Source organism: Balaenoptera physalus (genome assembly GCF_965194825.1).
Source record: "Balaenoptera physalus genome assembly, chromosome: 6".
Taxonomy (NCBI): Eukaryota; Metazoa; Chordata; class Mammalia; order Artiodactyla; family Balaenopteridae; genus Balaenoptera; species Balaenoptera physalus.
Genome location: NC_138885.1, coordinates 45,280,111 through 45,297,022, shown reverse-complemented (window position 1 = coordinate 45,297,022; position 16,912 = coordinate 45,280,111). Strand labels below are relative to the sequence as shown.

General features: G+C 40.6%; 1 protein-coding gene across 1 annotated transcript in view; it reads right to left on the bottom strand.

Annotated features, from left to right (window-relative positions):
• LYPD6 (LY6/PLAUR domain containing 6) overlaps positions 1-16,912 on the bottom strand; it is a 404,935-nt gene that overhangs the window by 320,218 nt on the left and 67,805 nt on the right. The gene's annotated exons all lie outside the window — the stretch shown is intronic.

Below are 16,912 nucleotides of genomic sequence, written 5' to 3'. Positions count from 1 at the left end.
CACAAGGAAGTGGGTAGACATGGAGAGAAACTTTACAGACTGTAATTTTAGAGTACTTAGAAAATTTCAACCCAAATCCATTCTTAATTAGGTTGCTAAAGCTCCACTGCTAGCAGTCCCCTCTAACATCCAGCAGAGACGGTATCAAGAAAGATTGAATTTTAATGAAACGCAGCTCTTTTTGCCAGGAGGAAAGGGGCTGGCTGCCAGAATGCAACAATAAATAAGTCAGGTGCAGAAGCTCAGAAGCGTTTCCTTGATACCAGCGAACGCCAGGTATGAGAGTGCAGCCTTACTGGGTCATGCTGTACAGGCTAGACTTTCAGATTTGGAAAGAAAAAAAAGGATACGTAAGTAAATTGGCCTCTCATGAACCAAGATATGTCTTTATAGCTCAAAATCTCCTTAACATAACTAACATTATTGGCTGTGTACTGTTGAAGTTCTTTATATATATATATATGTATATATCAGGTAATTCTCCTTATAACCCTATGAGGTAGGCACTGTTATCATTCCATTGTGAGTAAACTGAAGTCCAGTAAATACATAGAGGAGTTGATTTAAACCCAGGCAGTCTGGCCACTGAGGCCACACTTAATGGTGATACTATGTTCTTCCAAAGACTGAGTCAAGGTATATAAACAAAACCTGAAGAAATGAGATCAAGGTGTCACTGTAACACTAAGCAGTCATCATTCTATCCTTTATTTGGACTCTGCCCTTTTCAATTAAAACTGAGAGCAATAAAATTTTACTAGGGTTGAATTGTCCAGCTTACTTAGACTGTAGATATATATCTTAATTTATATGCGTCGTTCGCTTGCCATCTTATTGCTTTTCTATAGAGTCTGTTCCTCGTGTTCTGTTTTCTGAATACCATCATTCTAGCACCCATGCAAGGGGTCAAGTTAGATATTCACTTTATTTTAAACTGGCTAAAAAAACATAATTTGGACATTTTGTTTACAAAATTTTAATACAAATATTCAATGGCATTTTAAAAACAGCATAATAAGATAATCCTAAAATTTTGCTGTCAAAACAAATAGACCGAGAGTAAATATATTACAAATCAAAATCAATAGAGAAAATCAATATCAGACTAATCAGATATTAGAACACAGTACAGAGTAATATTATTCAAAACAGGATGATAGAAAGTATAAAAACGAATTCAGAAAATGAAACACTCCAAGGAGCTCAGACATAGAGCTATTTCATGATACAAGCAATTTTTCAAAATTACAGAACAGGAAAATATTAAATAATAGTAAGATAACTTTATTAAAAATCGTGAAAAGATTAACTGACACCAAACAATGCACGATACACTCAAATGAACTCCAGATGGATTGGTGTGTTCTTCATTTTTTTCAAATAGACAAATTGTTAGAAAATAGAGAACTCTTATCACCCTGTAACAGCTTGATGATGCCAGCTTGCCAATTTCATGCTCACTACGCCCTCTTCTGTTTGCAATTTGGTTCCCCCAAGCAGGTTTGCAATCAGAAAGGGAAGGACCTACTCGTTCACTTCCTAAATGTGACTGCCTGGCACTGTGCTAGGCACTTGGTTAAATAATGTGATGAGAAAACAAATATCAAGGATCTCTTTCCCTCTATGAGTGACAGGCACAAACATTATCTAATCTTAAGCGAATGCAAGAGTTCTTCTGTGTACATCCATCAGGTCGGGTGAAGCTGCACCTGAGGGACAGATATGCACAGAGCCCCCTGGACCCCTGAATGAATTGCACCAACACCCGTCTCCTCACAATCTGGGCTCAGTTGGTTTTATTTTGAATAATTTAACATTAAATATCAACCAGTTGCCAGCCTAAGTTCTTTTTAATGTGAAACTTGATGTCAGCACATACCAAACATTGCAAGTGTCTCATTTTCATTAAAGCATTTCTCAACCACAGTATTCCTTCCAGTTATTAATTTAAAAGTCTCCCTCTGCGCAGTCTTTGCATAAGCATTATGCATTACTTAATGTCATCTGAAATGAACCTTACTGCAACCTCTGTGGCATGGCTACCCATCCAAGAGCCTTCATTTTACAGCTTGTGTTGACTATGTGTGAGCAACATACTGAGGGGAAGAGCTAGATGCCTGGATTTGAAAACTTACTCCAATACTTTCTTGCTGTGCAACCTTAAGCCAGTTACTTAACCATTCTGTTCCCCAGTTTCCTCATCTGCAAAATGAGGATAATACTACCTACCTTAAAAATGTACTATGAGTTGGACACAGAGAACAGACTTGCGTTTGCCAAGGGACAGGGGGTTGGGGGAGGGATGGAGTGGGAAGTTGAGGTTAGCAGATGTAAGCTATTATACATAGAATGGATAAACAACAAGGTCCTACTGTATAGCACAGAGAACTATATTCAATAGGCTATGATAAACCATAATGGAAAAGAATCTTTTAAAAATGAATGTTATATATATATATAAGTGAATCACTTTGTTGTATAGCAGAAATTAAAACATTGTATATCAACTATACTTCAATGAAAAAAATACAGCTTTAAAAAAATGTGCTATGAGAACTAAATAAACATGTAAAACACTAAGAACAGTGTCTGTCACACAGTAAATGCCATGTATTAACAGTATTTCCCAATATTTGTACTACTATTATTTTGTTCAAAATCAGTCAGTGTAGTTTTCTAAGTGAAAGTAAACATGGTACAATTAACTTTGGTTCAACACAAGCTCACTTTCCTTAAATCAGAAAAATACGACAATTCCCAAAACTACTAAGTATGACAAATCACAACCCATATGTCTCCTCTACCCCACCTTTGGTCCCATGGCCAGCCAGGCAGGGACAAAGCCAGGGGGGAGAGGCCTAAATGCCACCAGCATTTTAATATGCTGAGGCTCACACAGACCCAGGGATTTCTTGCCATCCCTGTCGATGAAGCAAACACATGGGTGCTGGTCTTCTACACCCTCCCTGCATTTACAAGGCCTATGTTCCACCCCCATAATCCCTACCATAGCTGCCTTAGTTAGATTTCACTTGTGTAAGAGTTGTGGAAGGAGCACAGGTCACGAGCCCACCTTGTACCCCTCCCAAGGCCCACATCTCCAAATGTGCTCACAGGTCCTACACGTGGTGAAGTATCATGGATGAAGTTAAAACAACCATTTCATTCATTAAAAGAGATTCACCTCTACTTGGCAAGCTTGATTCTTTAGGCTCGATTTGTTTAGAGCAAGTTTTCAAACTTGGAGGGTTCAACTACTTTTTAACCATGAATTTTATGTGTTTAATGCAGAGTTTTCAGATTCTTAAAGTAGTTGACACTTTGTCATACCAACACATTTTACTCAAGAAATTGTTCCTTCTTTAGCAAAAAATGTACGTATTTCTAGGCTTGTTTAGGATTAGAAAAAGGACTGAAAGGACAAAGACCAAAATGATGTGGGATTTCAGGTAATTTTGATGTTTTTCTTTCTGCTCAATTTGCATGCTCAAAAATTTTTGATGAGCACGCATTACTTTTATAAAGAGGAAAACAGTTTTTGGAAAAAATTGTTCTTTTCAAAAAGTGATTTGACAGAGTAATTTCACTTTTTATGCACAAATAAAAGTCAGCTTTTCACCCAAAGCCAATGAATATAACCTTAAAAATGCCCATGTCTCTTCTAAAATAACAGAATCCATATTTGATAGAATGTTCCCTCTTTCCCTCTTTTGCCACGCCCTTCGCCAAGTGCCATAGGCCAGGTGCTCTTCACAGCAGAATCTGTGCAAGGACTAAAGGTGCTAAGACTTTATATGGGAAGAGCAAGCCCAAGACAATGAGGGTAAAGGAAAAAGAGAAAGAAGGAAAGGGAGAGGGAGAGAGAGAAGGAGGGAAAGACAGACAGACAGATAGAGGTAAAAGGAAGCTAGGAAATATAAAGCAATGTGATCCTAGCTTACTATGCAGCTCACCACTTCACAACAAGCCACAGAGAGATAGAGGATTCCAAGGAACAGCTGCACTCAGTGTGGTCCACGGAGCAAGAAAGGAGGGAGAATTTATCTGTCTTCCTGTCTCTTGTCTCCCATTGATCAAGGTCCACTCCACGAAGAACTCACTCACCTGTATTTCAGTAGCCAGAGTGGAAGGTCAACCCCGTGTGGATGGACCGCAGACCAAGAAAGAGAAAGAAGGTACCAGTCACAGGAATCTGAGATAACACTCGAGGTTCATCTCTAGTGCATGTGCTATTAATCCTGGTAAACACACTGCTTTTTTTTTTTTAAGGATCTGTTATTTTTATTTATTTTAAAATTTTTTATTGAGATAAAATTCACATAACAAAATTCATCATTTAAAAATAATACAGTTCAGTGAGGGCTTTTTGTATGTCCATAATATTGTGCAACCATCACCTAGTCTAGAACATTTCCATCATCCCAAAAAGAAAGTTTGCACCCATTAGCAGTCAGCCCCAATTCCCTCCTCTCCCCACTCCTGGCAACCACTAAGCTACTTTCTGTTGCTATGGATTTGCCTATTGGGAACATTTTGTATAAAAGGAATCATACAACATATAGTCTTTCATGTCTGGCTTCTTTCACTTAGTATAATGTTTTCAAGGTTCATCCATGTTGTAATGTGAATTCGTATATCATTCTTCTTTATGGCTGAATAATGTTTCACTGTATGGATATACCACTCATCAGCTGATAGACATTTGGGTGGTTTCCACTTTTTGGCTATTGTGAATAATGCTGCTTTTAACATTCATGTGTATTTTTTGTATGGATATATGTTTTCATTTTTCTTGGGTATATACCTAACAGTGGAATTGCTGGGTCTTATGGTAACAATGTTTAACTTTTTGTGGAACTGCCAAACAGTTTTCCACTGTACCATTTTACATTCCCATCAGCAAAATTTCTCCACATCCTTATCAACACTTACTTTCATTAAAAAACAATTTTTATTATAGCACCATCCTAGTGAATGTGAAGTGCACTGTGGTTTTGACTTCCATTTCCCAAGTGACTAATGACGTTGAACATCTTTTCATGTACTTACTGGTCATTTGTATATCTTCTTTGGAGTAATGTCTATTCAAATACTTTGCTCATTTTTTAAGTTGAGTTATTATCTTTTTATTGTTGAGTTGTAAGAGTTCTTTCTGTATGCTGGACTCTGGATCCTTTTCAGATGTATGATTTGCAACTGTTTTCTCCCTTTCCCTGTGTTGACTTTTTACTTTCTTGATGATGTATTTTGATACACAAAAGTTTTTAATTTTGATGAAGCCCACACATTGCTTGTATAAATAATTCCCTTATACAAGTCAAGCCCAACACAGCACAACACGAAAAAAGACCTGCATAAAATGCACAGTAAAAGAACTTGTCTACTTTATAGTAGCCAGAGCTATTTTTCCACCGCTCTTTTCCATGAGAAAACAGGATGGGCAGGACTATTTATTAATATCACCCAACTGCTTACATTTCTGCAGTAAATCATGAAGCACCACTCACTGTATTAGTATTTTCTAGGAACTGAAAAGTGAAAGATGACATGCATTCACAATTAGTCTAACTGCTACTGAAATATGGGCTCTGCTGAGGGGGATGTATTTTTTCTACACAGATTCTCAGTAGTTGATGGAGCTTTAATCCCTAAACCCCACAAATACCATGTTGGACATGCTCAGTGACTTGAAGGGTCTTTTCTAGGACTTTGATGTTTTCCCCTGGAGTCCACTGTGTCTTTGGAATGTTCTAGACATTTAGAAAAGATGTTGTGTTTCCATTTTGTACACTGCTATTTGAATACGCGCTGAGGATTTGCCCCTGACTACAGCTCTCTTATGAAGAAGTACACTCTCATTTTCACAGCTCTGTGACCTTTCATTTGTTATTTATGAGCTTTTGCAAATATAATACCACTCTGACAGATTTAATTTGTGCTCTAAATTACCTTTGCATGAGTTACTCAACTGCTGGTTTTATTCCAATAGATTACTTGCTACACTCTGAAAAAGAAAAAAAAAAATTAGTTCAAGATCTATTAGACTTCCTCCACTTGGGAGAAAGTTGAAAAGAGCTGCATTCTGATTTTTACTCCATGGTACTAGATAGTATAAAGGAGGATTTCTAACTCTAGTCAGAGAGGCAAAGTGATAGAACCATAACACAGGTCAAGTTTTACAAATCTACATTGTAATGGTTATTTCATATAGAATCCATGAAAAAGAGATTACTCCCAACTCCTTAAACTGGTCACTGGAAGACAGTGAAGCACTTCTGGAAGTTACATTGACTAAGGTACCAAGTACTAAAGGACAATGCCTCAATAGCAAGTCAATATATAAGCAGAGTAGAGAACTAATCCAAATCTAAATGTTTTTCAGTGCTACTCACATTAAAATTTGAAATGCCTTAATACAAGAACAAAATGGAATTCTAAAGCCTGAAAGATCATGACAAATCTTATTTAATTTTCAATATATATAGACTATGCTTCGTGCCTTAATGACTTGAAAAAGTCAATCCAGCTCCCAAAAGTATAAACTAAAAGCATGATGTCACAAAACTAAGTCTACTGACATATATCATTTTGACCACAGTACCCTTCTCATAGTTTGGGGATTGCTCATAATATGTGGTGGTTTTAAAACACGTCTGCAAATTAATTGACATGTCACCATTAAGAGGTGGGGTCTACATCTTCTTCCCTTGATTCTGGGCCAAACTTATTGTTCAGTTGACCAGCTTGTGGTGGAAATGACACTGCGTGACTTTCAAAGCTGGGTCATAGAAAGCGATTCAATTTACACCCAGGGCTCTGGAACACTCACGTGGAAGCCAGGTTAGCAGTCTGAGTGCTTTGAATGCCATGCTGTGAGGAAGCTCAAGTAGTCCAACAGAGCTATTGAGAGTTCAGGAGGAGAGACAGCTGCCCTGCTGGCTGCCAGCTGCTCCAGCCCCCTCCCCTCCCCTCTATCCCAGCTCCAGCCGCTGTCTGGTTGCCACTGCATGGAGATTCCAAGTGAGAACTGCCTAGCCAAGCCCTTCCCATATTCCTGACCCACAGAAACCAAGAGATAAATGAAATAATGGTTACTGCTTTATGCCACTAGGTTTTGTGGTTTGCCTTGTCTGGAACATAAGGAACTGGAGCAGGAGATTTAATTAGGAACTACACAGTTCTCTGCTCATGAAGATAATTCACTTTTCACATTGGTTGCAAGGTACAGAAATCCAAATCAAACAAGCTATAACCAAAACTGAGGGGAAGGGGGTAGGGGGAAGAATTTTACTGTTTCACTTGACTGTCCAGCTTAGACAGCTGGACTTCAACCCTGTTATCAGGCATTTCCATCCCTCAACTCTGTTTTATCCCATCTCTTGCCTTTGTTCTCATTCAGGTCTTCTCAAACTGTGGCCAACAGTAGCTTCAGAAGCATTCGCAGCGAGGCCCTTTCCAAACTGTTCCAGGGAAAGCCTAAAAAGGAGAGAGGTCCATCCTTGGACCATAACTGGCCAGGGGAGTGTGGCATTCCAATTGGCCAGGGCTGGGCCACTAGCACGTCACTGAGACAAGCACACAGTGTCAGCTTCATGGAAATCACATGGTTTGAGAATATAGGAGGTATTCGTTTCCCAAAGGAAAATCTAGGTGTTATCAGCTGAAGAAGAAAAACTGGATGATGGGCTAGCAGAATCACACAGATATCCACTACAACAAACAACACAGACTTCTAAGTAACCTCATTAGCCTGGAAGTGCAAAATAAAGCTAACAGCAGTTCACATGAACACTTCTGCAAATGCCAGAAGGTGGGGAGGTTACCTATTGACATGATTTGCTTCTGTAACAATGGAATATCACTCCATTACAATGTTCAAATCAAAATATAAGGTTTAAACAATGAAAATATAGGTCAAGTGGGCATATGGAATCAGTTTTGGCCTATACTTTCCCCTTCGTATGGGAATGGCTCTTCTATTGACATACGTCATGTGTTGCTATTGGGAAGCACCTTGTTCTCACATGGTCCATCCTACAGGCCACTGTCATTTGGGCCAGGGTTGTACATCTGATCCAAGCCAAGCCCATCAGGATTCTTCCTGGTATTGTTCAAGCCAGAATTGGGAAAAGACAATCAGCCCTCTCTGAAACAGAAGCCCCCAAGAAGTAAAACTCAGGAACATGTGTATGTCCTGTTCCTCCCCATGTGGAGGGAGAAGATGAGAATGAAGCTTGCTGGCCAACAGAGACAGAGAGGAGAGATGGAGAGAAAAGTCCAAGTTATATGCAACCCTTACCCTTTTGGCCAATTTTTAACTCTTCCCTTAGAAGCTTCAGTCTCCATCCAATAAATACCCCTTTTGCCCAAGCTAGTTTGAAGTGGCTTTCTGTCCCTTGAAATCAGGAGCTCTGACTAATTCAAGAGTCTTCCAAAAGGGTCCAGACACCAGGTTATATTTTCCTTTGTAACAATTATGAGCTTTACAATAATACATCTTTAAGGCCTATCAACTAAAAGGTTAGAGTTGGTTTTTTAAAATGTCAATAATAGAAAACCAGGCAGAGATTATCTCTTTTAGACTTCGTAGACACTGATGTTTCATTTCCATAACCTACAGGGTGATAGATTTTTACATATTCCCAATTTAAATTGAGGATCTATTTGCATAAAAATCAGTGCTTTAAAAAAGTATGTATTTCTTTTTCAGGAACCCCTTGGCAAGGGCTTGAGTTATAGGGGAAAGCTACCTTCCTATTTTGCCCCAATGTGATTTAAAGGTCAGATGCATCAAAAATGTTTCAATTCCTGAAGGATAAATGATGCTGGCTAAGTATGCCTAGCAGTATGTTCACATTTCTAAAAGATGTTGCATTAACTCTCTTCTGCTTGTTGACTGTATGCTTGTTTGCTTCCTCTATCAATTTGAAGGTTCTAGAGAACTGACAAGAAGGCATTTTGAAGTGCAAACAGCCATAAGGAGATAAAGTCAAAGGACTCTCCAGGCAGGAATGGGACAATGGGTACATTTCAGCTACAGCCTGCCATTTTTTATTTACTTGGAAGGGAGTAGCGGTTTGGAGAAATTTTTGCTTTTGTGTCTTTTATTAAATGTTTCTCTATGTTTAAAAACGTCGTGTTTTCAATTTATTGTTTTCTAGGAATTTCATCTTAGAAACCTTCCAAAAATGTGGAAGTTCAAAATGTACTCAGAAACAATATGATAGTTATAAGTGGATTAAATTGCAAACACATTTGCTCTTGGGTTCAAAATAACCCAGTTCCAAATCCAACATTTGGATTACTGGGCATATGCCTTCCACCTCTTGACCAAAAAAGAGTTATCTTGGTACTGTACGGAAGCAGTCTTCTCCGTATTTGGAGTGGTGCGTTCATCTTTCCCCTGCTAATTTAGAGTGTTTCCAAAACTTCAGTAATAATCAGTTATAAAGCTGACACTGCCTGCTGTGAATCCATGGGGAAGTTCTGCAGTGTTTGAACCAAGTTTTACTGGCAGGGACCATTGCTTGGTGTTTGGGGTCACTTTGTTTTGGTTTTAGAGACCTGGTGTGAAGATTCTTTTTGAGACCTTGAGGCCTATTAATTCTTCATATCACCCCTCCCAGTTGCCTTTGGCCACTGCCATGCTCACCCACATTAAGTGATGTCTGCCTCTCCTGCCTCCTCTTACCATGTTCTCTGAAAGCCAGATGGAAACAAATGACTCCACATCTCTAACCTCTTCATGAACTATTCCTTCCATTGCTTCATGCATGGACTAAAGCCTGGCTCACAGAGAAAATACTACTTCCTCTTGGACTTCTGTGGTGGACGGTGCCCGTCCTTCCAAGCCCCATGGATCCTGGGGACAGGAGGTCATCAAAATGCCTCTCCCTCCCGCTGCAGCCTACAAAACATTGCTCTTCCTCTTCAAATGATTTTCCTCCTCCTCTCAAAGGCTAAACCAGCTGCCCTTGCGGCTGTTGTGAATCAGTTGGAGAATATTAAGAATACGGCCCACCATCAACCATTAACAATGACTCAGGCTTATCTTGATACTCACCCAAGATTCAGAAGAACCAACCCATCTTAAATCTTGTTCCCAGGGTTCCAAGAATCCTAATCAAGTTTTTGTCAAAATGGCCTTGAAGATTGTTTCCATTTAGCTATGAATAACTCAAGTTTAAGAAGGCTGTGTAACTGCTAGTTTGATAGGTGTGGGGAGCCCCTTCAGGATTTCTTACAGTGTAGGAAAGCCAGCCTGTGCTCTCTCTTCTTGTGGGAAAAATGAAAAAAGGAAAAAAAAAAATCAAACCGCCAACGTTGAAACAATGGCTTAAGTAAAAACCCTACGGCTAGAAAGCCCTCGCACAGAAACGAAGACCCAACACAGCCAAAAATAAATAAATAAATAAATAAATAAAAACTTTAAAAAAAAAAAAGGCCCTGTTTCTGAGTGCCCAAGTTAAATCCAGAGCAATTTACCCTAGGGGGAAAAAAAATCTCAATTTTAGGGACTTCCCTGGTGACGCAGTGGTTAAGAATCTGCCTGCCAGCGCAGGCGACACGGGTTCGAGCCCTGGTCCGGGAACATCCCACATGCTGTGGAGCAACTAAGCCCATGCACCACAACTACTGAGCCTGCGAGCCACAACTACTGAAGCCGCACGCCTGGAGCCCGTGCTCCGCAACAAGAGAAGCCACCACAATAAGCCCGCGCACAGCAATGAAGAGTAGCTCCCACTCGCCCCAACTAGAGAAAGCCCGCACGCAGCAACAAAGACCCAACACAGCCATATATACATAAATAAATAAATAAATTTATAAAAAAAAAAACAAAACCCTATGGCTATATTTTTTTCAAATCACTGGGTTCTTTGTAGCTAACTATAGACAGTCCCCAGTTTACATTGGTTCAACTTAACGATGTTTCCACTTTACAATGGTGCAAAAGCGGTCAGCATTCAGTAGAAACTGTATTTCAGTTTTGAATTGTGATCTTCTCCCAGGCTGCTGATTGACGTGGCTGGTGATACGCGGTGCCATCCTCCTCCTGATTCTGGGCAGCAGCCGTAGCTCCCATCAGCCATGCCGTCAAACAACCGATACACTTACAGCCATTCTGTATCCAAACCACCATACTGTTTTCCACTTTAAGTACAGTATTCCAAAAAACTGCATGAGGTATTCAACACTTTATTATAAAATAAGCTTTGTGTTAGATGATTTTGCCCAACTGTAGGCTAATGCAAGCGTTCTGTTTAAGGTAGGCTGGGCTCGGCTATTATGTTCCGTAGGTTAGGTGTATTAAATGCATTTTTGACTTAGGATATTTCAACTTATGATAGGTTTTTCAGGACCTAACCCCATAGTAAGTCGAGGAAGACATGTACTAAATCTTAACCAATGTTTCTCATTTAATAAGTAATATGTTTTTTAAAAACAAATCTATCCATGCATTCATCCTCCAAGTTTCTGATCAACCAGTACCTTGAGCTACACACAGTATGTCTCTCTCCAGATTGCTCAAAGATCATCAGTTTCATTTTTGTGAAAGGGTATCGGGGTCTGCTAAAACTCACAGTCTAAACTATAACTTGACTTTTCAAGAACACTTAACAAATTAGCACAGTCATTTTGAGGAAGGAAGGATTTCCTCACCCTGGGTTTAAAGGCACAGGAATGTATCAAATGACCCCCTAACTCTATGTCATTGAGGTAGGCATTCTTCCTTTGTAACACATCATCTTCATTTATAAGTCTCCATAAATAATAGCTATTAAAGAAGTCTACTATCGTAGCAAAACAGACTCTAATAAGATTTTACATAGTATTCATTCAGGCAGAAAAAGATGTAGGAGTTATTAATAAAAGAAAATTGCCCTTGATAATAGAAACTTTTTTTGTTTTTGTATCTAAATGAATTTCCTTCTTACTGAAAAAAATTACTGAGCAGCTTCTTGTGGATAAGGAAATGTAGGTATCTAGACAGACCCTGCTCCCTGACTGCTGACACTGAATTCAGCCATGTGAGAGTGAGATTCCTCTCCCCTATTTCTTTTTAATGTTTTCCTATTTCTGTTCCTCAGTTGTCCCCCTTGTTTTCTATTTCACTGGTTAACTCATTCATTCATTCATTGTCCTCCATCTAGGTGGGTATAGATAACATTTTCTGTTAGATTGGGTTGGCCAAAAAGTTCGTTCGGATTTTTTCCATAAGACGTTACGGAAAAACCCAAAAGAACTTTTTGGCCAACCCAATACTTGTTAATAGCTCCAACTTAACACACAAATTCTTCAACTCTATTAGTAAAATCACTAATGCAAATTCTCAAAAATCTCTTTAAAAAGAGAGATGATGCATCTTTGAGTCATTTAGTCAAGCGTGATCATGGTATATGATGTTGACCTTCTGTCCTTACAACCAAGGCCACTTGTCTGTAAGATGCCAAGTAGAGGAGCCAGCTAACACAATGACTGCACCAACCCTACACGGGTCCTTTGGGGAGGAGATCACAAGACATTATCAGTGAAACCCAGTAAGAGGTCCATATTCCTTCCTACCAACAGAGCAGCTTAACTGGAAAAAGGAAGAAAGGAAGAAATGGAGAGAGGGATGACCCATCATCTCATTTTACAAAGATGCAGTTAAGCCTCTAGGTTCATACGCACAATCATTCAAGTATAGTAGCAATAGGACACTGGAAATAAGAGGGATTGGAGAAAACAAAAGATGTTAAAATTCCCAGGTGTCTTAGCCAGAGGTGAATTTATCACGTAGTGAAGGGTAAGCCTCAGGGTCCCTGATTGCATGGGCCTCTGCCAAGACCCTTTCCTAATGTTAGGATTCTAATTCATATATTCTTTTTCTTAAGGAGAGGCCCCCCTAAAAACTCTGGATCAGCCACCCCTGGCCAGAGTAATACAAAAAAACAACTTTTACTACTCGTAATAGTCTTGCTTTTTTTCCTGCGGGGAGTCAGGTTAATAAATAAAAATACATGCTGTCTTGTCATTCTACTCTCAGGGAAAGGACAAAAAGAAAAAGAAAAAAAGAGGGAAATCCAGCACATTCACAAAGGCAGGCCTTCTCAAAATTGGGGAAGTGGTATTAGAGCTGGAGAAAGCAATCAACCAACCAAGTAACTCCGTCCCTCTTGGCGGGTCCTGCAGCCCTGTGTGTGGGCAAATCTCCTAGAACCACTCCATGGGAAAAAGAATGCTAGGGCGCCTCTAAGGCGATGGGGCAATTAAAGTCAAGAGAATTAACACGTGCTTTTTAACTACTTTAAGAAGGGTCAGAGAAACAACATCTTATCACCCAAAAGCAGGGGCAGAGGCACTGGGACTGGAAAGGAGGCCACTCTAAGGGGAGCCACACGGCCACAGCCAGCAGTGGCACGCAGGGCTGACCGGGCACTGGGCAATAGAGCAGAGAGGGTGCTGAGGGTGTTAAGTGCCAGCTCCAGAGCTAGGAAGACCCCAGACCCCTTTACCTCCCACCTAGGATTGTTCTGAGGACAAACAGATAATGCCTGGATGACTGTGGAGCAGTTGCTAAGGGCACAGGTTCTGGAGCCAGCCCAGGTTAGAATTTTGACTCTGCTCCTGATAGCTGACTGACTGTGGGCAGGTTTCTTAAACTCCTCTCTGTACCTCAGTTTCCTCATCTGCAAAATGGGGGAAATCATACTGCCTATGTCATAGGGCTCTTAGGAGGACTAAAGGAGATAACACACATAAAGCACTTTGAACCATACCTAGCGCATGCCTGCTGGCTAATATAATTCTCAAAATCAGTGTCTAGTGGCCTAGCGAGGCATCCGGTTACTCATTTGGGTCTAGACGCTGGTTCAGAACTGTCTTCTCTCCAGTCCAGAAAGGAGATGTGAAAGGTCTTCAAAAAGGAGCCTATGCAATGTCGTGTTCTATCAGGAGAAATCGAAAGCCCAAGTTGCTTGTCAGATTTTCTAGCTGATCCCAAACTAAGACCAGCATCCTGCCGTGACAATAAAAACAGAGGGCAGGTGAATTAAATGAGGCAGACAGGGGAAGGTCTAGGGCAGGATTTCTCAAATTTGAAAAATGCTTTCTCCTTTAAAGAGAAAACAGGCTCACAGACAGAACCTTTCCTACCCCCACTGTCAACTAATTAACGCTTACTATAATAATTATACTGCTACTCAGATATACACAGATAGAAAACTAGGGTTAAGCTCCTTTAAAGCCCATGTCATAGCTTTAAAGCTAAACAAAAATTGCCATATATAAATAAAATCACATTCAGATTAAATACAATAATTAAATAAAAGGGAAAATAACATAACATTTACTGAACATTTACCACAGGGTTGAACATTATGAAATTGACACTGTTTGATCATTCTGCCCTACAAATATGGCAATTTCATATAGTTCGACCCAACACGTGTGAGGCACTAAGTGCTTTCTGTATTCCACACAACACTATGAACTAGGCATTATTATTGCCCCATTTTCCAGATGAGAAAACCGGAGCACCAAGAAATAAGGACACACATTTTAAAATCTTCTTCAGAACCGGCAGGAGCCCGAGGACTCAGCTGCAGGTGCCTAGAGACAAGCAGACACGTCTCTGGGAAGCCTTGACCTAGGAGGCACTTACACACCAGGGGTGGGGTGATGCAGGAAGAGCCAGGCCCAGAAAAGAGTGTGTTCGGGCAAACTTCAGTGAGAGCTAGAAGGACACCAAGTCAGGGACAGCATCTCCTGCTGGAAGGAAGGGGCCGCCAAAGACCATCTTGACTTGGTGTCCTTTGGGCTTTGTTCTGGGTGGGGCAAAGGGCTTGGCTGGTCCTCCCAGGAAGACAGGCGCTGGCCCTCCTCAGGGATCAACAGTTAAGGTGAATACATGGAGACAGGAAGAGCAGGAGAAAGGATAAAAGGATACAAGGAGATAAAAGGAGAGAGGGTAAAAGAGAGGTAAAGGGGTGGTCAAAAAAGGTCTCCAAATTCGCTGCATTTTAGAATCACCCAGGACCCTTACAAACTATTGATGCTGGCTCTCACCCACTAGGATGTCACTTACGGGGTGTGAATCTGGTACTGAGATTTTAAAAACCCTCCAGGTGATTCTAATTTGCAGCAACGTTTGGGAAACTTTATCATGCTTCTGCAAGTTGCTGGTAGAAGGAAACAGCCTCAAAATATGTTCCCTTCATCCATGGGCAGCTGCAAAGCATGCTGAAACGTTCCCCACAGCACTCTATTACGGAACTATTAAGCAGTCCAGCATAACCAGTGTAATTTATTCCGCTAGGTGCCCTCTGTCATTCCTTCCTGGCTCCTTAGAGTACTCAGGAAGAGAAGCGGGCAGCCTGTGACTTGTAAAATGACCACAGCTTCCCACCTGGTTTCTTCACTGCTCTGACTCCAAACCTGACAGGCTTCTCTTGGGTTCTTTGGTAATCACTTTCCGAAAGTGGTTTTCATCCTCTTCATGAAGTGATTGTCCCATGTTGCCCTTGAAATGTTCCAGGGTGAAGTGCATGCCACCTTTCGGACTTAGCACGCTTAGTTTTTACGACAACAAAACAGAAAATGTTTCGAGGCCTCTCCTGAGACAAACATACTCTCACAACCATTCCTCTAAAGGCAGCCAGAAAGATGGGTGAGTTTTTGAGAAAGGAAACAAATACGCCAACATTTTCAGAGGTGGCATGGAGTGATGGAAAGAGAATGGCTTTTGCACACAGCAGACTTGAGCTCAAACCCTGGCTCTGCTGCAAAGAGCCATGTGAACTTGAGCAAGAAAACTGCCCTGCGGTTCAGTCTCTTGTCTGCACTGACACACCCGCCTTCAACTCGTCGGGACCCGCACCCTGACATTTCCACTGTGAGTGACTATGCTTGTGAGGCAAAGACTTGATTATTAAGTGGCGCCATCTCTTTGGAGGTGGCAAATTTTCCATCTTCTCTGATTTTCTAGTCACTCGTTCTGATGTGATTCATAGAAAGAAAGCAGGGCTGAGAATAAGGCAAAAAGTAACATAGCTGAGAATAAACAGGAAGGGTAATAATACATTCAACCTGATTTCACTCTGTAAAGTGAGGATAACATGCTTCCAATATCAAAACCATACCATCTATGCAGTTGCATTGTACCCTGTCAGGTCTTTTATACGGGTGGAAAAACAAAACCAAGCATATATTGTAGAGAATTATCCTACAAGAAGCAAAGGAACTGGATCAAAGATCTTAAAAGGACTGGGATTTGATATGAGATGACAGGTTGCTCCAATTCCTGTTTTCATGATTATATGGATCTGAAGTTTCTAGCCAGGCTGTTTGTGCAAAGGAGTCTAATACGTAGTGATGGTAAATGCTACAACGATTCTATGTGCACAAGCAAAATCGAGGGTCTAAGTCACACTGTCCAATATGACTTCCTGCAATGATGGAAATGTTCTACATTGGGGTTGCCCAATTCGGGAGCCACTGGCCACATGTGCCTATGGAGCAACTGAAATGTGTGACTGAGGAAGTGAATTTCATTTTATTTAATTGTTATTTAAACTAAATAGCGACATGTGGACCGTGGCTACACTACTGGATAGTGGAATTCTAAGTTAGTGATAAATAAATGAAAACCAGTCCCTGAAGCTGTGACCTCTGAACCAATTAGGGCTAGGGTGAAGCAGAACAATGATTACCCAGCTAAGTACCAACACAACGGTGTTAATTACATCAGATCAGAAAATATGGCACAGGTGCTTCTACGGAGGCACTCTTGGCCTTATCATTGGTACAGGGGTCAAAGGGGATAAAAAGGAAATGACATAGACCTAAGGGTCATATTTTCAGGAGTGCCACAGAAAACCACTCTACCTCCTCCTGCATTTCATTTTTTAGAGGATGGCTGAAAACGTTAGCT